General features: G+C 47.5%; 1 protein-coding gene across 5 annotated transcripts in view; it reads right to left on the bottom strand.

Annotated features, from left to right (window-relative positions):
- Positions 1 to 14,529, bottom strand: part of CACNB4 (calcium voltage-gated channel auxiliary subunit beta 4) — an 82,426-nt gene that overhangs the window by 51,166 nt on the left and 16,731 nt on the right. The window lies entirely within an intron of this gene.

The raw sequence follows: 14,529 nt of genomic DNA, 5'->3' as shown, positions 1-14,529 counted from the left end.
ATGTGCTGGTGCCAGGCTCCGTTCAGCGGTGTCAGTGACAGGTGGAGGAGCACTGGCCGTGCAATAAAACACAAGTCCCAGCTCAACATGAGGAAAACCATCTTTCCATGAGGGGGGCAGAGACCTGGAACTGCTGCCCAGGGAGGCATGGAGTCTCCAGGCCATTCCCAGCACCTGGACACATTCCTGTGTCACCTGCTCCAGGTGACCCTGGCTGGAATGGATGGTCTCCAGAGGTCCCTTCCAGCCCAATTCTGTCATTTATTCACGATAAAATACAAGAGTTAATAAAATAAAATGAAAAATAATAAATCCAGGAGTTAAATACAGCCTTTCTTCTTCAAGATTCCAGAGAACAGCGGGTGGTTTCCAAACAAACCATCCCTCCACCCTCCAACAATATTTGGAAACCCTGAAGCCACGAAGACTAAACACTAAGAATTAACAGAAACCACACATGCAAAATGTCTGGAAACAAGAAAACCAAATCCTAAACACCAAGAATTAGAAGAACAAAAGTGTGAACCTGATTTACAACTAAATTAAGAAACAGAATCTCTGAACAGGTTCCTCCTGGAGCTCTACAAATTAAACTTCTGGTGTAACACTACGTGATTAAAAAGTCAATAAATAATTAAACACTAATGACAGAACTAATTTACAATTTACTTCCTACCCTTATTAAAACAATTACTTAAAATCTCAAATTCAGTGCAATCTGATCCACCACTGCAGTTTCACAAACGCTTCCTGTTTGTGTTTTCCATTTGCTTCATCCACTTTTCCTTCCAAAAGCTTCCATCGACTCTGCAAAGTGACCACTAATCCCATGGGAAGTGTCAACAGACCCCTGAAGCGAAGCCAAAGGTGTTGTTCTTGTATTTCCATATTCCCAGTTTCTTACAAACTCAATGGAAGGCTCCCCAAAGTTATGCTAAGCCTTATTCCCAATTTACTAATTCTGATGGAGGAGGATCTCAGCTTCTAAGATGGTCTTTAAAATGTTCACAAAACTCCCAATCCAGGAGTTAATTTTTGCAGCCTGTTCTACAGACTTCTTGAAGATCTGTGAAGTTCCAGATTGAAAGAATCATTGGTCAGCTCAAGTTTAAAAAACAGGCTGTGAAATCACAAGATGAAGGGGAAGAAGCGAACTTCACACAGATTTGTAATAAAACAATTCAGAAATCAGGGGAATCACTATTTGATTTCCGGTCCTTACATTTCACACTGTCCTTTTTAAGACACAGGGGTTATTAAAAATACATATTCAATGACTCAACTCAAAAGGCTCCTAAAAGATGCTATAAAAATACAATTCCCTGTAATACAGAGGAATTCTAAATCAAAGGCTGTTTTGAATATTATGAGGTAATTTATCCAAGAAACACACACTGAGGTGAGGGAGGAAGACACCCAGCTCTCTTAAGTTGACTGGGAAGTAATATAAATATAATAAAAGTGCTGAGGGAACGGGGGGCTGAATGGAGCTGATATTATCCCGCAGGGAATTCCACTGGCCGCTGGCCAGCCCTACAGGAACAACCTGCTGAAAACATGCAATGGCTAAAGAGCTGAAATGAGCCTTGGTGAAGTCTAACCTTTAAAAAATGTCATTTTTTTGAACGGCTTCAGCTGCTGCATTATTCATTTTTTTAAATAGCATTCATCGATGATGTTAATTGGAGCCCACAACTCCACATTTACAAGGGCACGGGAGATTTTGAAAGAGATGTAAACAAAGACCACGAGTCATCCAAAACTTTTAATGCCCACCAAGTCACTGAGGATATAACCCAGACTAAAATATCTTCAGGTTGGAGGTGGGGGAAAGAGAAGAACGTGGAAGTCAGAATACTTTGAGTATCCACAGTCCTCCAAAAATACTTGGCTTCCTCCAAATACTCTGCTGCCATTAGAGATTATTCACATCCTCTTTATTTTTAATTAGAGCACAAAGGAAATCTCCCTGAGACGCGTATCCATCTATCCCAAAATATCCATTATTTAGTCAGTCCTGAGCTACCCAAATGTGGGAACGTTGGGGTTTTTTTTCCGAGGGCGTGAATGCAGAACCAGAGAAAATTTTATTTCCAGCCCGATCTAATGATTCCTCAATCAAATGACAGCACTTGTGTGGTTCCTTCAGGAGCTGGAGCAATGAACTATTTGCATAAAGACACTGAAGAGCTGCTGGAATAAATAAACGCGCAGGATCCAGATTGCCGAGGCGAGGGAACGCCTCGGCACCGCACTGCGCCAAGCCGGGATGGGAGTCAGCAACTTCTCCTGCTCCCCACTCCAACCAATCCCACTTCCAGCCGGGATCTCGCCGAGGGGAGCAGCAGCGCTGCCTCCCTTCCCGCTGCTCTGGGGGAGCCACAGGAGAATTAAACCTGAAGCAGCAAAACCCCAACACAGCCAAGTTCTTGGCGGGCTCTCCCCGCTCTCGCATGCTCCTGGATTTTGACATTCCTCGGGGATAATGAGGCAAACCCCCCCAGAAGGCAAGGGCACATTAGCAAAGAGCATTAGTGGTTGCATTAAGAGCAGGCTTGGATGTGGATCCGCTCCTTCCAGCACACAGAGGGCTCCAAAACCCAGAGTCTCCATCAGCGTCCTCCCCGTCAAACGCAGACTTTGGGTTTCATCTCGCCCCGCCTGGATTCCGCGGCCTGCTGAGGAAAACTGCTCTCCCCAGGGCAAAGCTGCTCCTGTTGCCATCAGCAGAAGAGCCCGGGGATGGATTTCAGGGATAGAAAGGGAAAGGACCATCAGCAATCTCCATCCGTGGGAAGGAGGCCAGTTCCTCACTCTCCTAAATTACTTGGCACAGCCCCACTCCTTGCCCCTTCTCCCTCTAAAGCATTTCCCTGCCTCTCTCCCTCCTCCTCTGTTTCATAATAGAGATTAGATAAGAGCCTGGTGCAGTGACAGCAGCTTCTGCCCTGGGCGGAGGCACGGCTAGGAGAACCTCCTGAGATCCCCTCCAACCCTGTTTTCCAGCAGAATGGGATTCGTGGCACTTGGAATTCCTCGAAGCCACCAGAGGAATAGGGATTTATTTCTCTTCCAAAAGACTGTGCTGTTTGGGATATATCCTGGCGCAGAGGATTTGGTGAATTTTAGGGTTTTATTCAAGCAGACTGGGTGGACGGCGTGCTTTAATCCTTGGAATTTCAAGCAATAAATTAGTCTGGTCTAATTTGACAGTTCTTCTGGAGGAAGCGAGGTGCCACCTATCCTAAAACACATTTATCTGACACTGTTATGTAAAGGCTGCTATAATTAAAGAGTGTGAAGACTCGGTTGTCACTTCCTCTTGGTTGGAAGCACCTCCAGTGAGAGGTAACTGGGCTACATTTGTAGGTACCCTCTATATTTAACGAGCTGTGAAATGCCTCTTCCCCACGTGGAGACCTGCAGGAAGCCAAGGCCTTCCAGAGGCTTTTTCACAGGGAAGAGAGGATGATCCCAGCTCCTGAGGAAGGCAGGCTGTGCTCCAGGGGTTCAACAGCTCCAGCCAGCCCCAACTGTGGCTGCCACTGGCGCACGGGATTGAGCGGAGCAAATCCCAAATGGCCTCCAGAACAGCCCCGTGGGAGCACAGGGATCCCTCTGGAAGATGAGGAGCTTGGAATGAAGGGTCTGCATGGATCCATGGGCAGTCACAGGGATATCCACGGACACCGACCCCTCCAGCAGCTCCCGGGCTGCTGAGAAGGTCCAAAATATCACCAGGCACCACCCCAAAAAGCCAGAGTGGATTTGTGGCTGGAATTGTGTCAGATTTCCTTGCTGGAAGGGAGATGGGAGGGGTTCTGTTTTTTAGGGCAGAACCACGTTTTTATCTGCCCTGCCAAAAACCATCTGGGCCAAAGGATTAAGCACTTGTTTTATTCCTTATTTTGAGCTCCTCTGCCTTCCTTATGAATGCTAATCAATCTCCTTAGCTGCCATAAGTGCTGATGCTGCGTTCCTGGGCGACACTTCAGCCTGCAACTGTTGGCACGACGGGAAACGCTCTCTAAAAGCCAATTACAAACTTGATGGGAAGCTGCTGCTGTTGTACCCAAGCAGGGAAAGGCAGCCCTGTGGGTTTAGGATGGCTTTCCAGTGCATCCTGGAAACCCCATCCATGGTGGAACACACCCACCAGGGCTGCAGTCATCCCCCTGGCACTGGGAACTGCAAAGCTGCAGGGAGGAGGAGCACTGGAAGTGTGCTGGGAATGCCAGGACACCCCATGACTGAAGATCCAGCCTCTACAGAGCAAGGAGCTGAAAGATTTTCCAGTCTCAGAACAGGCAAACAGCCCCGAAAGCTCCTGGTCGGTGTTAATTTCCCAGATGCATTTAAATATTTGCAGTTTTATCAGTGCACACTCACGGAAAGGTTGCTTGAAATGTATTTTTGATAAATTACAATTCTCATGTCATAGTCCTTGGGAGAAAACAAAGCCTTGAGTGAGCAAAAAGACAGCCCTGCAAGCCACAATGAAATTCCAGCTTCTGTAAAATACAGGAGCTCATGGAGATATTTTTTTTTTCTTTAGCCAAACTGGTGAAACTACACGTTTTATTTTGTTTTTAGGCTCAAGGAGTAGGGCAAAGGGTGTCTTTAAAAGAGTTAGACACAGAGCTTTTAAATCCCAGAGCTAAGAAGAGTTTGCTGCTCTTGTTAAGAGGTTGAAAGAATAACTAACTAACTAAATAAAATAAAATAAAATAAAATAAAATAAAATAAAATAAAATAAATAATTGGGCAGACACAGCTCAACTTCATTCCCAGTTTGCTGCTTCCTCCTGGGACTTTACAGGGATGGCTTGATGAGGCTGCTGATTTTATTGCCTTTCCCTCTGCTTTTAATCTAATTACCACAGGCTGCAACACAGCAATTGGAATTCCGTGGCAGGGGATGACAGGAAACTCCTCAGTTCCCTGCAGTAGATTTCCATGACTCCTGTCCAAGTGGAGAAACTGATCCACAAACAACAGATCAATGAAGGAGGAACCACTTGTCCGACCTGATTTCTTGAAATATTTAACCAGAGCACTTGGGAGCTGAGTTGAGAGGAACAAATATTCATGGCTTTAGCTCTGCATGTGTAAGTGAGTTGTGCTCCTTCCTGTAACGTCTCTGGGAGACCTGTCCTTATGTACCTGCTGAAATGATGACTCTGGGATGTTCTCACCATCCAGGAGCGGCACACACAAGCTGTGGAAAAATCCTGGAGATGGTGACTGCTCATCTTCCTTACAGGACTGCCCTGGAACATGTAAAACCCTCTTTGCTGCTTCCCCAGCTTCCACAGAGAGGGGGTAGCTGAGAGGTGATTTCAAAGATTCTATTCCATTATCAGGGTGAGACACAAGAGATGTAAAACTCAACACCATTCCATCAGAAACCACCTTCATTCCTGGTTACAACACCTTGTCAATGTTTTTCAGCCTGTTAGCTTTTGCCACGCAGTGCTGCTATTAATCACCTATATTTTTTCTAACACTAATCCCCTATATTTTTCCCCAAATGGTCCTTCTACAGTGCATCTTTCACAGTTGTAATTCTCTAAAATGTCCAGTCTTTTTGCAAGGCCATATTTTGAAACTTGTTAAAACATGTAAAAACCCTATTTCTGTATTCCTGATGTTCCTCCATCGGAAAGGTTCATTCCCTTCCACTGGCAATTCCTGAAGGGAGATTTCCAGGAGAAAGACTCAGGGTCTTGCCAGCCAGGTGGGATGGCTCAAAACAACCACCCAAAAGCCAAAACATCCCCCTGTTCCCCCCTCTGCAGGGACACCTGAGCCAGGTCCCCAAATAATTAATATTTAAGCTAGGAAATTAATATTAAATATTAATTCATATTTTATGCAACAAATTAATATTTTAATTAAGAAATTATTTTCCTAATTACTATTTTAATTAGGAAAGAATTAATATTTTCTGTGCCCCCCCCCCAAAAGTTTGGGGACTTTTATTTCCACTATATTTCAAGTGAGAATTGGAGTTCACTTGAGAGCAGAAATTGGAAACATTCAGCCTGAGCAGCTCAGCCTGACAGAGTTACAAGCAGCAAACAGAATATTCTAATTGGGAGCGGGCAGAATAATAACTAATGGCAGCTCTGCCACCCCTGCCTATAATCATGATGAGCAATAGAGGAGCAGATCAGAACCTCATGTTCTCAGCATTTAATTCAGTGTCCAGATGAGGGAGCACGGAATTAAAAGGTGATAGAACTCAAAATTCATAAAAGGACTTATTTATCCCAAATAGAGAAGAAGCCCAGGCTCTGTTGGAATGAGGAACTTGGAAGCTTATCCTGAAAAAAAGATTGGCCATGGATTGGAATATTGCACCTGCTGTAGCTCTGCACGTTGTGCTGAGCAAAATTCAGGGATAAAGGCAAAGCTTTGCCTTCAGCCTTGATCCCTTGGCAGGAGCAGGGTTAGCAAGGCTCCTAAAGTTGACTTTTTTTACATACCTGTTTTCCACTGCATTTTATTCTCCAGAACTGTCTGCTGTGATGGGCAGAACAGCAGCTTAGACACACAATAATTCACTGAGTTCTGGGAGTTTCTGCTTTGCCCAGCACCCTGTGCAGCCAAGGGAAACCCAAACCTTTTGGGCTAGCCCAGAAATGTAGAAGCAGAATTTTCAGATACACTGATGCAGTGATGAAAAATTGGGCTTGTTCCAGTTCAGGCTGGAAATGAAATGGCTCATTATTGCAATTAAATATTATATGAATGTAAAACACAGAAAATGGCTTAGCAGGGAATATTGCTGCCACCTCTTGGTTCAGCAGGATGAAAATAGCAGGGTAGGATGAAGCAGAGAGCTGCAGGTGGAGCTTTCCTGGCTGTTTTCTCCAGTCAGAAACGTGGCTCTTGGAAACCTGTGGGTTTAGGATGGCTTTCCAAACCCAGCTGGGAATGGGATACTCTGAAATCACCTCTGTTATCTAGAGTGAAGGAAAATTGGCCATGGAGGGAGTGTGGAGGGGAAGAAAGCCATCATTTGACTCTACTGTTCAAATCCTCCTTGGAGCTGCAGCAATGGCCACAACAAAGGTCACATTCCCAACAAAAGGGAATCCAGCAGGCAGCACCCGGGTCCCTTTCTCCCCAGTCCCACTGGCACTGTTCTCACCTGGCCATCAGGGGCCAGGATGTGCCCGGGCTCCAAGGCTCCTCGTGGCCTGGCAGAGTCAGCAATTGTCACTATTGCTGTTGGAAATGAAGGGGAGGGACTATTTTCAGGCTCAGAAGGATTTATTGCTCAGATAAACATCAATCTCAGGGGCTGTGAGATTTTAGAGGAGAAGGCAGCCAGCCACAGCTCAGGAGTAGTCACAAGTTCTTTGTCACAAGACAATACAGAACTTTCTAACCCAACAGACAGCTGTCACGGGGTTTATTCTGCTTTTCTGACCTATCACCTTTACTTCTGCTGCTCTGTGGATACTTTTGTCCAATGGCTTCTGTCTCAATTAAACCCAGATGCTCCTGTTATAACTTCTAAACTCTGTTTGTGTTATAACTTCTAAACTCTGTTTCTGTTAAAATTTCTAAACTCTGTTTCTGTTAAAACTTCTAAACTCTGTTTCTGTTCCAACTTCTAAACTCTGTTTCTGTTCTAACTTCTAAACTCTGTTTCTGTTATAACTTCTAAACTCTCAGCTTGCTCCACACAACCCCACCCCTACCCTACAAACCCTTCACCATCTTACCCATACAGTTTCTCATTTATTTACACCATATTCTTACTTACAACAATGGAAACAGAAGTTTAGGATTTTTCTGCTTAATGTCTGTGTATTGTATTTTTATATCAAATCCCCCAAGGCTGCAGATCAAACCCTCCTGTGTCTGTGGAAGATTCTGTTTTCCTGATTCCCACGAGGAATACCCCACCCAAAACCTTCCCTGTCTTGCACCAGCAAAGCCCGCTGCTCTTTCTCACTCACCCCAGACTGAGTTTCTGGGAAAACTGTTCCACTGGAAGATCCTGAGCCTTTGGCTCTGCCTCCTCTCCACAGCTGAGTCAGATTTTGGTGGCAGGGGAGGGGCCCAGTCCCACCCCACTGCAGTGTTTCACCCCTTCCCAAGGATGCAGAACCCTCCCCAACACCAGCTGAGCTCCTTTTGCTCCCCACTGAGCCTGGATCCCAGCCCAGCCCAGGGATCCAGCCTGCATCCTGGGGGATGAAGGAGGGCACTGCAGGAGGGAAGGCTGCAGCTCCATCCCAGCCCCAAACCACACAGAGCCATCACTGAAACCACAGAAACCACACTGAACACTGCAGAGGGGCTGAAACCCCGCAGCCACGCGTGGAATGTGCTACAGCAAAAGGAACTGGGGCGAGTCCCCTGTGAAAATCCATAAATAGCCCTGACCCTGCCTAATGGAAGGTGTGGAAGGGCCAAACGCTCTTAATCTGAGGTGAGGTGACCCCCACAGAGGCTGGATGGTGTCACAGACATATTTCATGAAAAATCCTTTTGCCGGGATCTTTTTCTCCTGAGAAGCTGAGGAGCCTCAGGAAAGAAAGATCCTGGCAAAAGGATTTTTCATGAAATGTGTCTGTGCCAGGATGGTCCTTCAGGCTGGACTCACACACCCCTAGAGCCACGGGATTTTACCACAGCAGCTTTACGGATTAGTCATGGGGGAAAAAATAAAAATAAAAGAGTTTTCATGAACCGTCTTCAGTACTTTTCACAGTAGCAGGAAGCAGGCATGAAGGATTTCACAGGTTCTTTTGTCCCTGGACTCATTCCTGCCCACACGCTTGCGCGCCCGCTCTCCCCACGGAACTGGAGAGCCCCGAGCTCCTCCTCGTGCAGGTAATTTGGGTTTATTCATCTTCTGCAGAGCCCACCTAAACCTTGGCGGTGGTGGGTGGGTGGGGAGGGCAGGGGTGACAGAGCAACGGAGCTGAGTTGTGCTCAGAACTGGGAATATCCAGCTCTAAAGGTGAAGCTTGCCAGGGCTGATACATCCAGGAAAACATTTCCTTAAAATGCCAAACGGCTCTAATTGAAAGCAGACTCCTAATGCCTTTATCTCCAATGAGCAGGTATGAAGGGCTAATGAGAATATTCCTTCTACTGCCGACAACTCCTCCTCTCCCTGCTGAGCACTGACAGACAATAGCTCCAAAATCCCTCCCCAACATCCATAATGCAGATTAAACTTCAGCTTGAGGAATCTGAGGAGCCATTTCCAGACAAAGCTGTTGTGTTGCAAGACTCACAGGCATCGTTTGCCCACCACAAAAAAAACCAGCAAATAACCCAAAAGCAGTGTCTGGTTCCAGAATCCTCCTCACAGGTAATTCACAGTCATTCCCAGTGCACCCAATCAATTTATAGATCCCAAAAATACATCTAATGAATGGAATAAGCAGGTTACGGCCATTTGTGGCCCAGGAATGCTTCACACACAGTGTCATTTCCTTACTTCAGATGGCCTGGTTGAAGTCCAACACCTGAAGGAAGTGCCAGTTAATGGAGGTGCATTAATTAGCAGCTCTGGAGAGCTGGACTCTGCTTTGCAGCACTCCTGAATAGACACACGGGCAGGACAAACAGGCTGGTGAGCCCAGGCTGGATTTGGGCCAGTCACCCAAAAAATGAACCCAAAACATGACAAGCTGTGGTCTGGGTGACAACACGGAACTGCCAACCTGCCTCTGCTCTTACAAAACACCACAAATCACACAAAACAAACTGCCAGGAGGAGGAAATGGCACCAAAAAGTGGGAAAAGCCAGTCCTGTGCTCCCCTGTGCCCTGCACTGGGCCAAGGGAGGAGAGGATGCCAAGAACCTCTCCCAACAGGGGCACCACATGGTTTGGGGGAAGTGGGGAGGGGAGGCAAAGCAGCTCCCACATCAGGGTTTTGGGCAGAGGGAAACCCCCCAAACTCGAGTTCCAGCTCTGCTTTGAGCCTTAGAGATGGGATAAAAAAGGGAATTATCAAACCCTGCTGGTATTTTGCAGCTACATTTCAACCTCACTGAGCATTCCCAGAAAACCTGGGGGCTCCCCATCCCTGGCAGTGCCCAAGGCCAGGCTGGCCAGGGCTTGGAGCCACCTGGGATGGTGGAAGGTGTCCCTGCCATGGCAGGGGTGGATGGGATGGGCTTTAGGGTCCTTCCAACCCAAACTGTTCTGGGATTCTGGGATTCTCTGGCATTGGGATTGCTGGGGTGTCTGTGCAGGAGGCAGGTCAATGATCCTGTGGGTCCCTGCTGGAATCTGAAACGCAGGGAACTCTCAGAGCTTTGGGCCTGGAAGCCAAACTTCAGGATTAAACACAGGATTTGATCTGAGACCTTGGAAAAGGCTCCCAAACTCAGGTGCTAGAAGAATGTGGATTTAGAGTTTAAAGCAGAGACACATTAAGCTAAGGAAAGTTTAGAGTGTTAGAGTTAAAAATATAGAAAAAATAAAAGCAGTTACAGAGGTGACCAAGGAGCTCAGAAAGCAGCACTGTGGGTTTGGTGTCATGACAGGACTGGCTAAGAAAGCTTACACATGAGTCCATGAGACAAAATATTTAAGGATTGGGCCAAAAGCATCAATCTCCTTGTTGGCAGTGCTTTATTGGTCAATAGATCCTTAAAAAGTCTCGTAACTGAGGGTCTTGGGACCCTCTGAGCCATGCAGTGAAGGTGGGAGCCAAATTCACCCTTCCTGCCTGTGCAGAAGAAAAATAAACCTCATCATCTAGAAAACTCAGAGGTGCTGTCTCTAACTCACTCAAAATTCCCACAGGTCCCTTTCCCTGTGGATATTCCGTGATTCCCTGCCTCAGCTCTCCTGCCTCGCTCCCTGCACAGAGCTCAGTCCCAGCTGCTTGGCCAGGGGGCTGGACGGTGGCAGAGCTCTTTTCCAGACTCCTGGGGATCCATGAAAGCCAGGCAGGCTCTGCCAGGACTCCCTTCCTCTGCAGCTCCCCCGGAGTGACTCAGAGCACAGCGCTCGTATTTATACACCCGTGATGTGCACAATCTGCACGGGGTGACAAAGCCCTTCAGCTTTCACACGGGATGCTTTCCTCAACACTTCCATTTCTGGAGACACAGGAACATCAGAAATCAATCAATCAATCAATCAATCCCAGCTTTCATTTGGAAGCTTCTCCAGCACAAGTGGGGAAAACAAAATTCTCTTTGATTTCAATAAAATCGCAGCTACAAATTTCAACAATCACAGCTACAGCATTAAAAATGAATATACACAGGGAGAAAGTGGCTCCAAAGCAGCTGGTTTGGGAACAAATGAGGGCAGCTTTTACTCCTGAGGGTTGGAACATGACCAGGGAAGGGAATGGAGCTGGGAAGGGGCTGGGGAATCCCTGGGGGAGCTGGGAAGGGGCTGGGGAATCCCTGGGGGAGCTGGGAAGGGGCTGCAGAATCCCTGAGGGAGCTGGGAAGGGGCTGCAGAATCCCTGAGGGAGCTGGGAAGGGGCTGCAGAATCCCTGAGGGAGCTGGGAAGGGGCTGCAGAATCCCTGAGGGAGCTGGGAAGGGGCTGGGGAATCCCTGAGGGAGCTGGGAAGGGGCTGGGGAATCCCTGAGGGAGCTGGGAAGGGGCTGCAGAATCCCTGAGGGAGCTGGGAAGGGGCTCAGCCTGGAGCAAAGGAGGATCCCCAGGGATCTTTTCCCTCTCTGGAATTCCCTGCCAGGAGGGCACAGCCGGGGGGGTCGGGCTCTGCTCCCAGGGAACAGGGACAGGAGCAGAGGGAACGGCCTCAGGCTGGCCCGGGGCAGCTCAGGGGGGATTTTGGGGCAATTCCTTCAGGAAAAGGTGCTCAGGTGGAGCCCCCATCCCCGCAGGGATTTAAAGCCCTGTGGATGTGGCACTGGGGACAGGGCAGTGCTGGGAATGGCTGGACTCGGTGATCTCAGAGGCCTTTTCCAACTCGAATGATTCCAGGACAATCCCTAAATCAATTCCTACACTCCTGGAGCCCTCACACCCTCCCAGACCCCACCTGCACCAGATCCCCCCAGCCCAGGGGGTGCCACACCCCGAGTGTCCCAGCCCAGAGCCCCAAACCGCAGCTCCAGCACAGCACTGGCGGCTCTGCCTTCCAGAAACTCCTGAAAACATCCTGCCCTTCCCAGCTGGCAACCCTGCCCGCCACAGCCACTGGTCCTCCCTCCCTAATTGCTGCTGGAAAAGTGAAAATGCGGCGGCTCAGTTGTGCCATCAGCAGGTTGGGAGTCCCAGAGAGGCTCCCTGAGCCAGAGCATCCCCTCCCTGCCCTGGCAGGATTCCCCCTGTCCCACCAGAGCTGCCACTGGCCAGGGAAATGGCTCCACTTTAAGGGTTTCTTTCCCAAAATCTAGAGCATGAATCAGTTCATCGGGGATGAGCCCTCTGGATTTCTCATGCTAAGTGGCCTTGGACTGCTATTTTCCATGTGGGTTTCCATGGCAATCGGCAGAACCCAGAATAAATTTGTTTTGTCATAATTGCTGCACAATTCTGGGCAAAGGGAATAAATAAATATTCTCTTACTATTTCTCCCAGCTTGACTCAGGAGCTGGAGCTTTGCTGAAGCTCCTGATTTAGTGAACAAACCCAAAAATCACCAAATATGACGAATTTCAGCAATTATGGTTATTTAGGATAACCAAACCTGAGCTCTGCCAGCGTGTGGGAGTGTTTATTAGTGTCTCAGTGACTCAGAATTATTCCATCTTTAGAGCTTTTCCCAGATTTTCCCCGTGCTCCACGACGTGAGGGGGAGAGAGCAAAGATTTGACATCAGCAGAACGTTCTTAGGGCTCTGAGAAGACAAACCAAAGGCTGAGCCAGCTCCGAGATTCCCCCCAGCATTCCCAGTTCCACCAGTCTGGGATAAGGAGAGCAGACAGCCCCACCCCACATTCCCAGGAGATTTAGTAGAAATCATAAATTAATTTTTTGTATTTAATTATTAATCTATAAAGTCACCACAGAGAAGAACTTGGGAGACCTTTTCCTCTGCTGGTTTCCATGGGCAAGTTTCCAAGCAAACTTGGATTTTTTTTTAAAAAATTGAATATACAAAGATAAATCATACAGAATAGAATATAAAAATTATATAAGTATAAATATGTAATTTGTAAGTATAAAATGTAGTATTAGGGAGTAGATAGCTGGACATGGAAGATGTTTTTTGGGGACAAGCTGTGATCAGACACAGCCACGTAGTCTTATTTCCAGGGAGACAACAGGGCAGGGGCTTCTCCCCAGAGAAATCCTAAGGGCAGGATGGGGAATAACTTCATTTTCCCCATGAAGGACCTTTCCCTGTGGAACACCAAGGGATGGGCCAGTCAGCTGGGAAAACTGCACCTCCTGAGTGCTCTTTTTACCACATTTCTCACAGTCTGTGGTGCCAAAGCAGCACAAAGGGGGTCCCTTCCACTGGCACATCTGGCTGCCCTCGCCTGTTCCTTTTGAAAAGTTTCATCTGGAAGAAAATCCAAGATCTTGTCGTTAAAAAGCCCCAATTTTTAATCTACATCACCCCAAATCTCAGCAGTGCCACCACGCACCCCACCACAGCACCCACTGGGGATTTACAGATGTTTGTGGGCTGACAACGTGGAATCTTCTTCCTTGAAAACAAAAAGTGCTGGAATTCCCATCCTCTACTCTCAGGACAAAATATTTTTATACAACTTTATGATAAACCAGAGGAGGAGAGGAGATGAGAGAAATCAACGGGGGCTTTGTGGCAATCACAATAAAACATTGCTTTATTTTGTGGGGTATTGGTTTGTGGGGTAAATAGAAGGACAAAAAAGGGAATCATGGAATCAGATAATCATGGAATATTTTGGGTTGAAAGGGAGCTTAAATCCCATCCCATTCCGGCCCTGCCATGGGCAGGGACACCTCCCACTGTCAGAAATTGCTCCAAGCCCTGTCCAACCTGGCCTGGGACAGTGGGAGGTGTCCCTGCCCATGGAATGGGTGGATTGGGATGAGCTTTAAGGTCCCTTCCAGCCTAAACTATCCTGGGATTCTGGGATTCTAGAAATTCACATTTAAGGCAAGAGAGAGCATCATGGTTGTCTTACCTGGGCTAAAACAATCAGGAATTTCTGGGAGCAGCATTCCTTGTACCTCCAACTCCTCTCTCCTGGGATAACCCAGGCTTCTTACAGACATCCAGCACTGCAAATTATTCCCCAACAATCAGCAGGAGCAACACTGGGAATCACTCACATGGTGTTTGTGGTATTTGTACCCGAGCTGAGGTGCTCAGGACTTTGAAAAATAGAAAAACACAAAGATATAAAAAACATAAACCCCACATTTAAACTGTGAGAAGGACTTGGAGTGGTGAGGAGTCGGTGCTGAACACCGGGATGCTGCAGCGAGCCTCAATCCAACATCCCCATCCTGTGGCTTGGACCAGAACTGCAGAGCTTCACCCCAGAAACTCGGCTCCTGCTGCCACCTAAGTGTGCAGGTGCACGCCGGGCATGGGATTCTTCTTCTTAATTACTGCCCTG

Source organism: Motacilla alba, chromosome 7 (genome assembly GCF_015832195.1).
Source record: "Motacilla alba alba isolate MOTALB_02 chromosome 7, Motacilla_alba_V1.0_pri, whole genome shotgun sequence".
NCBI classification, from domain to species: domain Eukaryota; kingdom Metazoa; phylum Chordata; class Aves; order Passeriformes; family Motacillidae; genus Motacilla; species Motacilla alba.
The sequence above is the reverse complement of the archived record's forward strand: the minus strand, read 5'-3'. Positions and strand labels throughout refer to the sequence as shown.